Genomic DNA, 15,224 nt, shown 5'->3' with positions numbered 1-15,224 from the left:
TTTTCTCTCCTTTTGCATTGCTTATCAGACGGCACATGGCACATGTTCACCATTAGTCTCTGTAATGGACAAATACATCCTCCCCCCCAAAAAAGGGTGGAGAATTTTTTTTCCTCTGCCCTTCTTTCACAAGGCCTAAACTTGCTTCCATAAGAAAGCTCAAGGCTAGGCTGCCTTTAAGACAAGCTGCCAGACTCTTCTGCTAGGACTCAGCTAGATTGGTAAAGAAAAGGCGTTTCATACGTGTTGTATATGCAATATAACAATGTGACACCAGATGGCACTGTGAAGTCCTGTCTTTCCCTACCAGATTTCCCTGTATGGGTTTGCAATGTGTTTAACTGAATTGCTTCTTTGACGTGTCTAGATCCAGCCCTAGTGTCAGCCCAAGAAGTAAAAGTGAGAATACCTTTGAGCATATGTGGAATGTCTTCAGTTCGCTATGAACGTGGAAGCAGTAGCTGCTTTTGCAAATCTCAGTGTTGGAGCACCCAGGTCAGGACAGAATGGGATAACTTTTCCTAAATCTGATCACTTCTGGTATTTGAGATTAAGCCTTTAGGGTTGTGAACTGCTTTGGCCTGATCCTCTGCCTTGGAAGAGAAGATTGTTCTGCAGAAATCAGAAGGGGTATATTATTATTATTATTAGTAGTAGTAGTATTAATATTATTATTTTACAAAGTATGAAGACAAAGTGACCTAATAATATCTTCAATCTATCTGTTCAGAGGCAAAGGAGCCTTGCCCTCCTCGTCATCTGGTGACCTTCCACACCAGTAGTCACTTGTCTCTTACACCCTTCTATTTGGGCACTTTCAGGTTTATTACTATTCATTCTGGAGATTAGATGATGTTGGCTATTTAATGAACATTCATGCTTGCAGGGAGACTAGATGATGCATCAAAGCAAACATTGTCCCACACTTTCCAGTGTATTTTATCTGTCACTTCCCCTATCACAAAAAGTCTAGTCTTTTAGCAAAGGGGATTTGTTGCAGAAGAACTCCCAGTCAGCTTTAACTTCGCAACTTAGATTTGCCTGTATGTGACTGAATCCCACCCCCAAAACAGCCACCGTCTGGAAGTGCCTTTTGTCCCCTCCTAACGTGTGAGATGGCTTGCTCCGCATGTGTTTCCACCACAAGTAGTATGGTGTAGTCCTGGGCTCCTTTTCCAGTGGGAGCCTTGTGGGTGGGGGTCTGTGTATGTCTCTCTTTCCCATCCCTTGCATTTTGGTTGCAGAGAGCAGAACTTCTCATAGAAAACCCCGGCCTTAGCCGAGACAACACCCTCAACATTAAATCAGCACAAAATTCCTCTGGGCTTTCTCAGAGTTCAGCCTGCAACTCTGACGAGGTATCTAGAGGCACATTAAAACAAATCCGGTCAAGTAAAGGGGCAGGCAAGTGATCCATGCAAAGGGCCTGACCTTTGTGGAGCTTCAAATAGAAAAGGCCTGTCTGTAAACAGTGGTAATTAGCCCTTTCAAAATTCTAACGACGATTAAAATGTAGGGATCGTTATTTTGTCAACAAACTTAGGAGGGCAGAGAGAAAACTTCAGTGCCAGCTTTTGCTTGCTGGCTCTTAAAAACAGAGGCACCCAATGAACTGAGGATGGGAACACAAGCAGAGGCCTTCCTAAAACCTTGGTGTCTCATCCGTAGAACAAGAGCCAGCCTGAGCTGTATCTGATATTAAGCAAGGACAGGTTGACTCTCCTTCTCACAACAAGGAATCAGCACTGGGAAGTGTCTTTTAACTCTGTAATAACAGGTTTCATAGTAAATGAATGCTGATGGTCAACTAGCCAATTATGGTTTAACTATCCCTTGTTTACAGCAAGGTGTAAAACATGCCTTTAGAGTACAAAGGATCAGACTGCCTAAGCTACAATTTGTCCTTCATCCCATTATGCTCCCCTTAAGCAAGGCTGGCTCCCTCTCCACCTCCCTCCCTCCTTCTCTCTGTCTCTCTCACACACATAGGTATGAGCACTGAGGAACATACCTCCCCTCTGTTGATTTGCGTTTGCTTTATTTCAAATGCATATTCTTGTTTACTTTTCAAAATTTACATAAATGTCAGCATTGTATAATTTCTATGTTAACAAAGCAGTGAGCAAAATCCCTTGTATGTTTATAAAATATTATTGTTTAATTCATGTAGTTTAGGAATTCCAAATGTTGAGAATAGGAAGGAGGCCAAATACCATCTGTTTATAGCTATGCTGCATCATCATATGTGCACTTAAAAAAAAAAGCGGGAAAGAGCTTTCTTGGTCAATCCACTGTATTTTTTACTGTATTTTAATTCGGGGGCTCTATTGAATCACTCTTAGATCTTTGCCAACATTCCTTGATAAGGTTTAAATTCTGACCAGTTAAGCAAAAAGAAATGTATTCACTTCAGAATATGTGTTAATTACAGATCAATGATAGCTTTGCACGACACTCTCTCTCTCTCTCTCTCTCTCTCTCTCTCTCTCTCTCTCACACACACACACACACACTTTCTCTCATTTTGTTTCAATATTCATTTGCTTTTCTGATAGGACAAGATTTGTGTGTCTCTGATTTTCACATGATCATGAGAACTTCAATAATTATGTGATCATGTCTTGGTTGTGTGACACAGGCCTATTTTGGACTACATTAGCAGCAGCATCTCTGTATTAATTTCATTCCCCCAGGAGTACTGGTTGGCAAACATTATTCCCATGCATTTTCCTATGCAAACAGCTTATAGGGCTAAATCTGCTTAGCTTCGGCAGTAAGGCTGCACCATGATGTGGAATAAAACTTTTCAAGCAGAAATGCCCCCTCTCTTGATTGCCAACCTCAATCAGTCCTGTGGAACCGGGGGGGGGGGGACAGGGGACGGGGGGACGACGACACTACTTTCACTTTTCAAATTCATTTATTTGAGATGAGGGTACTCATACCTCCATGGGTATGACTCTCAGAAATATATACATGTCAACCTTTTGGAAAGATCATCTTCATCAGGCAGCTTGTATTGAGCATGAATAATTACTAGTAATTTTTATACTAGGTTTTCATACATCTCAAAAGTGGTCTGTGAATAACCCAGAATGGTAGCACTAGAGGCTAACATTGTGTTGGTGTGAATGTTGAGTTTGCAAACCCTGGCAAGTCTTTGACACACCTGCGGCCTGGATGCCACATGTCCCACATCCAATATCAATGTAGTCCCCAGAGTTCCAATACAAAATTTTGTGTTTGTGTTCAGGAGCTTTTATAACCGATACAACAAGTTGCAAGACGCATCAGCAGTCATCGCACAGTCTGGTAGACAGCAGGTTTGTGGAGCTTGGTTGTTGAAGAAGGAGCCATTTAAATCCAACAGTATTGTTGGTTGTATGTACTGGCATCACACAAAAACGTGATACCCTGTTTTTCCAGGATATAATGAATCACACATCCTCTATTCAGTTGCCATATTTGGCCATGACAAGACTTATCTGCAGTTGCTCTCAGAATATTTGTTTTTCTGTTTGTTCAAGGTGGTCCAACTGGTTTTGTCTGTTGTTGTTACTCTAGGTGTTAGAGTCTAACATATGAGAAATGCAGATGCAGCTATAAAGCAATAGTTTGGGGGTGGAGTAGGGCTGTCCACCTGTCAATCACCTGATGCCACAATGATGTCAGCTGATGGGGCTTGCAAAGAACCTTGTGTGGTGCTTTAAAACACCCACAGTCAGCTTATTGGGACTCTTTGCAATGAGCAAGAATTGCACCTTCAAAAATTGGCTGGCTGCTCTCCCCACCAATCACACTCTACTTTCTGCTGGAATCAGCCATACTATGGATTTCCCCTCTACAATTCCCCTTCAAAGTCCCCTTTATATGACCTATAAAGCCCTGTAGGTCCAAGCTATCTGAAAGACTGTATTCCCTCATAAGAACCTGCCTGGGTTTTGATCTCTTCAGGGGAGGTCATTCTCTCAGTCCTGCCACCCTCACAGGCATGCTTGGTGGGGACCTGGGAAAGGGCCTTCTCGGTGGCTGCTCCCAGACTCTGGAACTTCCTCCTTGAAGAAACTCAACTGGCTCCTTCCTTGTTGTCCTTCCACCAGCAGGTGAAGACCACCTTGTTCCAACAGGCTTTGGGGAACTGATTGCTTTTAATCAGGGGCCGGTGCCATGCTGTTTTTTGTTGTGATTGTATGTTTTAAAATACAGTGGTACCTCGGGTTACAGACACTTCAGGTTATAGACTCGGCTAACGCAGAAATAGTACCTCGAGTTAAGAACTTTGCTTCAGGATGAGAACAGAAATCACACAGCAGTAGCGGGAGGCCCCATTAGCTAAAGTGGTACCTCAGGTTAAGAACAGTTTCAGGTTAAGAACGGACCTCCAGAACAAATTAAGTTCTTAACCCAAGGTACCACTGTAGATCTTAGAATCACAGAATTGTAGAATTGGAAGGGACCCTGAGGTCAAGGCCAACCCCTGCAATGCACGAATAGGCAGCTATTATTATTATTTGTACACCACCCTTCATCTGGAGATCTCAGGATACCATCATCTCAGATAGATAAGAACACAAGATTTATGTATATAGTTGTAATTCTATTATTTGTTTTTTAATTATTCCCCCCCCCCCTATGTTTTTAGTAATTCTTGTTTTTATCTATAAACTGTATTGAGTCACGTCAGGGGAAAGGGCTAGGTATAAATAAATATATAATAATAATAATAGTAATATAAGATGACCCCAGCTGGCTTGCTGTCACCACCAATCAACTGACTGATGCAGAGAGCAAGCTTCCCTTGCTTGCTCACCTGCCTATCATCTCATGTCATGTATGATGTCAGGAATGGGGAATGTGGGCATGGTTTTGGTGAAAAGGCCTTGTGGGCCAAATTGGGTCATGCAGCAGGACTAATTGAGCTTGCAGGCTGCCAGTTCCCACCCCTTCCCTGGTCTCAAATTACCTTGTTGCATCATTGCTTGCCTTGTGACAGAGGGATGAGCCTCTGTTCCATGGTCCCACAATGTGGCAACCACTAGTTCACTAGAAGAGTAATAAGGCAGATATTGCAACATCATTCACACAATACCTTTAAACACTTCCATCGAATTGGTGGATTTCATCCAGTCATCATATAAAACAATTAACTTATTTACTCTAGAGTAGTCCTGCTGTTTGTTGGAGTGCCTGTTCCATCGGTTCCCCACCCCATCCCAAGAATGTGACAAAAACGTTGATTTTCAAAAGGTTGTCAGATGTCTTAAGAAACCACGTTGGGGGAAAATAGCAGGGGCTCCTGAAAACGCTGCTACGTTAAAACTGCACGCTGTGTCCATGCCGAATACAAGGTGTGCTTGCTTAACTGAGGGATATGTCCTTTGTTGTTAAGTCACTAAGAAGATTTGCCTTCCAAGCCCATGTTAATTAGTTAGCTTGTCAAGTCCTGTAGACGTCTTTCCACCTTTAAAAGCAGGAGATTCCCTGAGAAATGGGCTTAAAACATCCTAGCAAGGGCTGGAACGCTGAATGCCCAGATTAGTGGCAGGCTTTGTTGTGCTTGCATCGGGGCAACCCAGCTGCAGTTTATCCTACTATTGCTAATGATGCTTGGAGTGATAGAGGTGGCTTGTGGAGCTTGCATATGGGGTCCCTTCCCTGAGGAGGCGGAATAATAGCTGCTACTCAGGTGGTATATGGGAGGATAAGAGCAGATCTGCAGTTGTGTTTCTGCCTGGTGCATGGTGACTCCGAGCGGCACAATATCAAGGTATACAGTCTGAAGCAGGGCTACATATCTTCCTCTACCGCAGAGGGACCAATGTACAGGTGGAAAACCATGGCAGTAAGCTGGTTGTATCCCAGCCCTGTCAGAATGTACATCTGCGAATTAAATAATTTTGTTGCAAAGTGTTTGCCGTATTATGCAGTTGCTCACTGTGTTGAAATTTCTTTTAACTTTTGCCCTTAAAGCTCCCTTGTGCCTGCTGCAATGTTCAGTGTTACAGCAACTCAAATTATTTAGCTGTACCCAGTTAGAGGGATATTGCCTCTTTAGTTGCGATGCAATGAACTGAAGCTCAGACCCTTTGAAAAAACAGAAGAACCCTCCTCTTCTCCTGTTGCACACTCTGCTACTTACATTGTTATCTCCAAGCAATTGGTGACAGTAAAATGCACCTAAACCTCCCTTCCTATGAACAGCATTAATAGGTTACGAGGAACACAGGAAAGCAAGGAAGGCATATCGAGGGTGGGGAAAACAAGGAGGAAAGATGCTGACTAACAAATTTGTCTTGTTTTGCAGTGGTGAAATGTGTCATTTCAAATAGAAACGGGTATAATTCCAAGTCTGTAAAAGTAGAAATGCCATTAGGAGTGTGATGCAGTGCCCTTATGAATGACTAGCCAGGGAGAACTAGATTTCATGGCCTTGGGCGTTTTAAAAAGATAGCTCTGATCAAATGAGAAAACCAATCTGGAATCCGAGCCTTCAAGGGAGTAGCCATATAACTATTTCAGCCCGTAAGAGTGACAGCGGAATCCTAGACCACGCGAACATCAGCACATGCCAGTCTGATTGTGGCTTTGAATTGCCAGGCGTTTAAAACTAGCCTGGATTTGCCACTTGGCAGGCCGCTACTGAACAGCATTAATGATGATGTGCCAAAAGCCAAAAACAGGCTTGGCCCATCCTGTGGAGTCACAGACATACAATACGCTGAGCTGAAGCAGCCTGAAGTAGCCAGGGGCTATTCTTTGTATCTTAGGAACTCTGGTTTATTCCCTCAGTGTGTGTGTGTGTGTTTGTAAGTTTCCGCCGAGACTTTCCATAGTCTAACTCTGCCTATCCTTTGCTGGATGCATATGGTGCAGATGAAGAAAAAGGGTGGGATTGGAGGAGGAGAAGGGAGGAAAAAGCTGCACAACAAACTACCCCCCCCCAACCGGGTCTAGCAGGCCTGGACCATTCCTAGCCTGTCCTTGTAAGATGACCCAGTTTCTCTAGTCTTCCATCCTGTATAAACTGAGAGCTAATGTCTCCCACTCCAATACATGAGTGGGTAGTCTTGCAGGGGAGTTGACTCCCAGCAGTATTTAAAACCTCAACAGCCCCAACTCTCAACATCTAAAAGGGGAGAACAGCACCTTCCCAGCCTAGGTGCAACTTTTATGAGTGGCTAGTCAGAGCCACCTGTCAATCAGAACCTACTTGGCTCAAGAGCACCGTAGAAATGGAATGTAGCCAAAATTCAGTTATTCCTCCTGACCATTCAGGATGCTCTGTGCCTTGCGAGGAAGGCCTAGCTAGTTTTCTGAAATGTAATCTTCACTTTCTTAAAGTACCGAAAATGCCCTTTCCCTTTTTCTTGCCTCTTATCCTTAATAAACTTTCAAAAATTGTCTGTCAGGGTTCTCTGTGTGCATTTGTGCCAGACTCAAAGGGATATTTTCCCTTCACATGCCTAGACCATTTGGCTTCACAGTGCTTGTGTTTATCAGTGGGATTTGGCAGACAAAAGTAAGCTCTGGTGAGAAATGGATTAAAACAGGATGATCCGTCTGCCTCATAAATAGTCACCTTGCACCTTCAGGTCTCACTTCCACCCAAGGGAACCCCAGGGAGTGTGCTGGCAGTCTACCTGAAGAACCCCTTGCACAGCTAGACAGTCATGGAAGGGGAGAAGAGAAAAGCCCTTTTCCATTACAGCATGTACTGAAATGCGTGTGGAGAGCTACAACCATCATGGTGCCAGTGATCCTGAGCCATGTACATGGCTTAAGCACAGAGATGGGAAACTGAAGATCTTTCCGATGTTATTTAGGCTATAATGCCCAGCTTTCCTGGCCACTGGGCATGCCGGCTGGAGCAGAGGGGAGTTTGGAGTCCCTCGCCATCTGAAGGGCCACATATTACTCACCCCTGGTTTAAACCTTTGTCAGAGCTTTCCTACCCAATGTGCTCCACGTGGAAGGTTCCAGCTTGTGAAGAATATAGCAAAGAGAGCACATGATATGATTGCCTTCTCGACTCAAGGCCATCACATCTATATCTCCATCCTTGCTCTTATGAGGTCAGGATGGCATGCGTGGGGTCATCTGTGTAATCTTCATTTAAAAAGTACGGTGGGTTTGGTGTCATGACCCCAGACACAGACCCTCACATTACCCCAAGGAAGATGCAGATGAGGAGGTAATTTGGCCTTCAGCACTCAGGAGAAGATCCTCAACACCATCTCCTGGGCCTTCCAGACCTGAGGGTGTAGGCCTCTCACTCTCCTCAGACGTAAGAGGATGAGCCCCTAGTAGCATCCCTATCATTTCCAAAGCATCAAATTCAGAACCTGCAGAATCAGACAGGTCAGCACATAGCTCCTTAACTACTGTATAGCCCTTGTCAGCCTGTATACAGCCTCTGATGGTCCCTGTTCTTTGTTGAGACACCTTCCACAGCTTAGGCAGCAGGGCCAGTGGGAGCTGGCCGGGGTACTGACTTGCTAGAAAGACTTGCCTTGACCTGAAAAGACAGGGCTTGACCTGCTTCTTCCAAGTCCCGGCCCCTGTAGAACGGGATAGTAGGTTAGGCTGACTGCCAGGATTGCCCAGTGATGTTCAAGGGTGGTGGTAGGGTTTTAACACAGTTCTCCCCAGCCCATGTTCAACACTGCCATACTGGGTCTCTGATCTTGACCTATAAATGACTTGGGCTTAGCTAGGAATCCATATTCCATTGAAATTTCCAAGATAAACTGAGAATGCCCTCTTGACTATTCCATCTGTGTGTCAGGTCTGGTGATGAAGGCAAGGCACACATAGAGGCATTCTCAGTGACAGCTTCGCAGTTATAAAATTCCTTCCTCTTGGAGGCTCGCCAATGTCCATGCCCGAGCATTTTTCCAGAAGTGCTGAGAGCTATTTTTCTGTGATTAAAGAGGGAAATCTGCAGAGTAACTGTGAGTCCACCCCTGCTCTCTGCGAACTGGGTGGTCTTCCTACCAGTTTTTTAAGACATCTGATTTTAGATGTAGTTTTGTAAATAGGCATTTATTCTTAAAATATGTTGGAAGTGGGGAGGCAGACAAACCTAAATAAGCACTGGCTTAAGCAAGAGATCCACCACCTGGGGCAGTTAAATGATTTGGATGGTAAATGCATTGGAAGCAAAAAGGGGCTAGGCTGTGATAGATGTCACCCAGGTGTGTGACTGGCAATTTGCGTGATGTAAGGGGATTTCCTGTGTGAACTAAGGCAGAAGGTTGGCATGCAGGCAGGCGGTCAAAGTGTTTAGGAGCTTGACTGAAGCTAAAAATGGACATTGCATGGAAGAGAGAGATTGAGAGATGTGCTTTGGATTACGGTGTGCTTGTATGACCTGGGAGGGGGAAAGCTGCTGTCTTGGGGGTCTGTGCTGATTGTTGCTTGCCATCTAGAGTTCTATAAAGTACCTTATAATGTGCCCTGAAAAGGAGACATGTAAACCAGGCCTGTGCATAGTTAAAAGAAATTCTACGGATTTCTATGGGGCGTACTGAAAGAAGGGGTGCATGGTTACTTCCCACCTCTTTCAAGAGTTGAACTACACATGACTCTTTGATGGGTGGATCCCCCCCCCCCGAACCTTATTTTAAAACCTTAAGAAGCTGTGGTAAGTGGCAGCCTGAATTGAAAATTTGTAAAGAAGGAAAAATGCTGCTTACCTTTCTCTCTGCAGGCTGTTTGTCTTATCAAAATCACTGAGACCAGACTATTTTTGTCCTGTGGGGGAGATGATGTGGATATAGGTACAATTTGCAGAGGAGGAGCAACAGGTAAGAGGGAGATGATTAACTCTTCTCCTGTGTGTTGCTTTTCCCCTGCACCCCTTTCCCAAGCTGGGGTTCCTTTTCTATCCTGTGCTTTAGATCTAGATGTCGATGGCAATTTCTAACGTCAACAAATCCTGGAGTTGAGCTGTTAGAGACATCAAGGAAGAAATTATTTTTCATAATCGTTTGCTACTGTCTTCATGCTCCTAACTAAAGGAACTCCTAATAGTTTTTCCCAAAACAGTTTTGATTTTTAAAACTTGACATGGGGTGGAAGACTCTTGACCTCCCCTGCTGTAATTGTACCTTTCAAGGTGACATTATCAAACACATCTGTCACATCACATACACTGATAAACATTATGCATATGCTTTAAAAACATAATGCATGGAAAAGCCTTATGGTTTTTTGTTTCTAACACTTTTTTAAAAAAGTAATGTTAGTTGCAGAAACAGCTAAAATAAATTCATGAATGGATGAACATAAGTGTCAGTGGTGAGCAAACTATAGATTCTCACTCACCCCTTTTTGGTCAGACTTCCTCAGAGAAGAAAGCTTTCTGTTTCTAGCAGAACCTGACTCTGTATATTTCTGATTGGCTGGCCCTTGTGACAATCATGAAACCGCCTCTCTCCATGGCTGGGTAGTGTGCTGATTGGTTGATCCTTGTGGCAATCACAAAACCACCTTCTGCCCCACCTTGTCCTGGAGCAAATTTAAAACGAAAGCACCTTGGGTTTCTTTTTCTTTTATAAAATTTGCTGAAGAAACGTTTAAGTAGATAAAGGTGTCAGGCACCTGACTATATATATATTTTAAAAAGCCCAAAGCTTGCCCAGGGAATGAGAGGAAATAGATGAAATGAGCACTTATCCAAAGCCAGGTTTGTAAGAAGTAAAAGTTAAGGGAAACAGAATACACCCTCCTGCAGAAAAACTGCAAGGCTATAAGTGAATACAGTAGATCTCATCACACTTGAAGTTACATCTTAGTATTCTCTATTTTTAAGGATGCCCCCCCATCCAAGCATCATTCTCATTGCTGCATTCTGAAAACCTGTTATGGACCCCTAAAGATTTATCCTGATTGCTGACACATTGCACATACACAACTCAATTCTTTAGGAAACATTCTTGTTTAAAACCCCATAGACAGTGTTGGTGCATCACTGCTATGAAAAGACCTGTCTGGTGCACAACTGAATGAACAGTCCTGGCAGCAGGCACATGCAATAAGATCCCATTGTAATACTGTTTGATGCAAGAGTATGTTTGATCAGTTACCAGTGATGAATATCATATCACATCAAACAATATGATACAGTCTCATTGTATGGAATTATGGCTGCTGTCAATCAGGCAGTCTTCTGCCCCTTTAACTGTCACCTTTGGGGAATGGAATAAAATGATAGCTACACATACATTAATAAATGAGCTCCTGCATGAATTCCATACAGACCTGTTGAGATTTTGTTGTTCTTTTCTTTCCGTGGTTTCTCTCTCTCTCTCTCTCTCTCTCTCTCTCTCTCTCTCTCTCTCCCCCCTTCATTTTCTTCTTTTTTAAAACACATACTGAACAAGAGTTCACTTAGTTTATAGAACTCACCATATGAGAAGCTCTATATTACCTTGTTATGCCCCGCTCCAGAATAACAGTAGATAAAACCCACTTAAGTTATATCTGTGGTATAGATCAGAGGTGGGTTACCTCAGGTCTGAGGGCCAAACATGGCCTGCCTGGTCTGCCTAGACTCTCTCTAGGTTACGCCCCTCATTAGCCCCACTTTGCAGCCTCCCTGGGTGTTTTTACATGGCTGGAATGGGTCCTTGAACTCTGCTCATGCGTCTCGTTTGCCTCAATGGCAGTCAGCATGTGCAAAGGTAAAATTTATATTCTTTGCACCTCCCACTTTTGCCTCTAGTCCCACCCATGACTACCATGTGGCCTCTGGAAGGAAACACAGCCTTCAGTCTGAAAAAGGGTTGTCACTCCTTTTATGGATTCTCAGAAATTACCTTGCATCCTAAAGAAGAGTCCTACAAACCATGCTGACTATTCTGTAACTTTTTCTGCTGAGGCCTAATAGAGGTATTTCCTGTTGATGTTTTTATTATTATTATTATTATTATTATTATTATTATTATTATTAATTGACCTAACCATTCATTTTTATTTCCTAGTCTTTTCTTCTTTTTTTGAAAGAATTATATTGGAGTTTGATGAGCATTTCTTTAACATAAATTACCCCAGGAACAGCCTCTATATTGAAATCATTTTCATATTGCTTTTGTCTGTCTACTGTCCTAGTTGGTATATTGCCTGCCTCCACCAGACTACATAAATGTCTTATCTGTTTTGGAGTGTGTGTGTTTCTTGCTGGGGGGGGGGAGAATTGGTGACTTTTAGTTTCTTTGAGTTCCCTTTGTTCCTCACTACATCTGATTTATGTTTATATGTTGACATGGGCATTGTGGTATGTATGTGCAAGAGCCAGAGAAATGTCTACCACATTCACATATGTCAGTAAATCTGTAAGTCTGGGATCAACACCCCTGATTATTATAGTGTTTGTTTCTCCCACCAGCTGTCCCTTTCTCTTACCTATGCACAAGGAACCTCTGAGACAGCATGGTAGTTACAGGGCCTATGTCTGGTAAGTCACTGTGACAGCAAGATGGTAGACTAGGTGCCATTAGTTTCCTCCAGCAGGACCAATCTTACTTCCTTTTTTTTTTTTTGAGCAAGCATATCACATAGGGAAGCACACGTCTCTTTGTCTCTCATTTTAACTGCACAAGCACACACTCTCAGGCATAGCAAAAGGCCAGCAACTCCGTGTATGATGTGTTGCTTGCTGTGCTCTGCTTCTCTGATGGCTTCCTGCAAATCTCACAAGATCTGGTCAATGGTGTATAGATACAGGGAAATAGTGCAGTTGTTGTTGTTTTAGAAAAATCAAGTATTACCAATAATTTAGCCTCGTAGTAATGGATCTGCAGCCTGGGCCTGAATGAACCACTATTTACAACCACATCTGCTCGCATTCCTCTCTTGTTTCCTGTTCCTCTTGCTTCCCTCAAGCATTTGCTATCCCTGTCTCTTGCTCCCCTTTCCCCCCTTTGTTGACCTCTTGATCGTAAGATACCTGGGGGCAGAGGACCTGGTGCTTTGTTTTTTCATGCATTGCTGTGAAAAGTGCACTATTAATTTATGATGCCAAACAAACAATTAATTAGAATAAGCCCGATCAGACTGACTGTTTGAAACAGGTCTTCCTGTGCACCGCACCAACTGCAGTATGCTGCCATGCTGACTTCGGCTTCTGACGAATACAATAGCCTGTCACATTGCCATCTTCAGCTGTCATGTTGTCATCAGGCATCCCAGACTACTGAGGGTCAGCATTCAAAGAGAAGCTCTTCTTGCAAGCTGGGCTTCCTTTCAAGATCAAGCCCAAGTGTGAATCCATTGTGCTGCACCTTATTGCGCAGAAGACGCTAATTTGGTAGATGCACTCTGCCGTATTCTGATCTTGCCTGATCATACAAGCTGTGTGCAAGAGATCTGCCAAAAGTGGTTGGAGTGGCAAATTTCTGCCAAAACTATGCTGCGTGGCATGGTATGTCGTGCTGTTGAATCTTAGGAAAACTATAACCCGGTAAGGTGTTGTTGTTGTATGAAGAAGAAGAAAAATACCACTAAGATGCAGCCTGAGCTGAAAAGGGCTTACAGTCCAAATATGAGACATATGACAACAAGAGAATGGAACTGTTGTTGGAGCATCCTTCCTTCTCTTTAAAAATACTGTTAACAGTAGTGCTTTCCTCCTGAGGTGATTATACCTCCAAGGGCTCCTTCTGTTAAAGAAGTATTTGCCTAAGTCTTCTGGCCCTGTTCCAATTTGGATAATTACACTCAACCTAATTTATTAAGTTTTATTTGGATGGCTGTATTCGCCCCTTTGCTTGCCTCAATATTGTACAGGCGACGCTGTTAAAACTTCTGCGCGTTTTAGGAGAGGGTGAAGGCAATTCGATTTAGATATACAAATAAGACTTTAATGATCCCTGATTTGTGAAGCTGTTGTACGCATAGCAATTCTGGAGCCAGCATTGTTAGGAGGTGAACTGAAACGGGAATAAAAGTGAATTTGTGCTCCCATTAAGATTGCTTTCAGACTTCAAAGCGGCTGTAAATCAGGCTGCGGTGTTCCAGTAAGCTCACCCATTATCCACCGTAGTCGTGCTGACATCTTTTCAAATCGGAGGATGAGGGTTTGGTGAGGAGGCCTCATTTCATGCAAGTACTCCCAGTAATGGAAAACGTAACAAAAAGTTGTGCAAGTGTATGTACCACTGAAGTATAGAGTTGTTTTTCTTTCACAGAGCCTAACGTGCATCAGGTTCAAAAGGGATTCTTCTGCTGTTACACCACCACCACCAACAACAACAACCAAAAGAAAGTTAAGCATTACTTTGCTTGAACATAAATGGTAAATAAAGGCACTGAAGATTCCTTCTCTCTGAAGAAAAGTTACACGACCCATATGCTTATGCAGCCAGTTGGTCTAAGAAAAGCAATTTTTGGCATGCTTGGATTGCACAAACAGAACTATTTCTTCAGAAGAAGAAGATTGTGCAACATGAAACTTGCTACTTTAGCATAGCTGGTCCAATGCTGTGCACATTGGGCAGCTCCAAACTTATCCTATTTTGCTGATTCTGTGTAAAAACAACATGCCCCAAATATACAAGCAACTGACTTCATTCGTTCATTGTACTGACCAAAAATACCAGAGAGACAAGTCTGGATGATGGGGCCATATAGAGGGCCAAGACTTTCTAGGTGGATACCCTTGGAGATCTAGGTGGATACCTAGGTGGATACCCGCATGCCAGCCTGAGTATTTTCCACAAATGTGGTAAAATACTTTGCTCATGCTTGCTTTCAGTGCCTAAGGTTATTATGGGGAGAGAGAATACTTTGTTCTGTTGGGATTGGAGCAACAGTCAAATAATGTTTTATGCATTTTAGAATATATGTGTCAATATTTTTAGGTAGATAGGTTAGGTGTGTCACTTTTAAATATTTATTATCGGTGCATAAAAAAAGAGTGACTTCAAAACATTAAACATTATAATTACAAAACCATGATTGTCTCTGTTTTTTAATGTGTTGGAATCCACCTTGATCTGTTAGGAAAGAGTGGGATAGAATATTAAAATATATAAAGTGAATTGAGACCAGTGGAATTTGTTAGCTGAGATTGACTTGTTTTATTGATTTCAGTGGGGCCCATGGGATACTAACTTTCTCAGTGCAGGGGCCATTAGACACCACAAAAATGAACAGGGACTTACTTGCAATTGACAGCCACAACACAGAATCATATTGTTGTATATACGCTTTGGACCCACTGA

At 43.0% G+C, this 15,224-nt stretch overlaps 1 protein-coding gene across 2 annotated transcripts in view; it reads left to right on the top strand.

Annotated features, from left to right (window-relative positions):
- The window catches only part of GTDC1 (glycosyltransferase like domain containing 1), a 231,123-nt gene extending 216,233 nt beyond the window's left edge, over positions 1 to 14,890 (top strand). Inside the window, exon 10 of one of the 2 annotated variants that reach the window (XR_013987035.1) lies at positions 14,190 to 14,890. The gene's annotated coding sequence lies outside the window, so the exon portion shown is untranslated. Of the gene's footprint in view, positions 1 to 13,073; positions 13,963 to 14,189 lie in introns of those variants that run through there. The other variant, XR_013987036.1, reaches the window with a different exon arrangement.
- The last annotated feature ends 334 nt before the right edge of the window (positions 14,891 to 15,224 follow it).

The sequence above is a fragment of the Podarcis pityusensis genome (assembly GCF_964106645.2).
Source record: "Podarcis pityusensis genome assembly, chromosome: 1".
Classification (NCBI taxonomy): domain Eukaryota; kingdom Metazoa; phylum Chordata; class Lepidosauria; order Squamata; family Lacertidae; genus Podarcis; species Podarcis pityusensis.
Note: the sequence above shows the minus strand (reverse complement) of the source record. Positions and strands in the feature narration are given on the sequence as shown.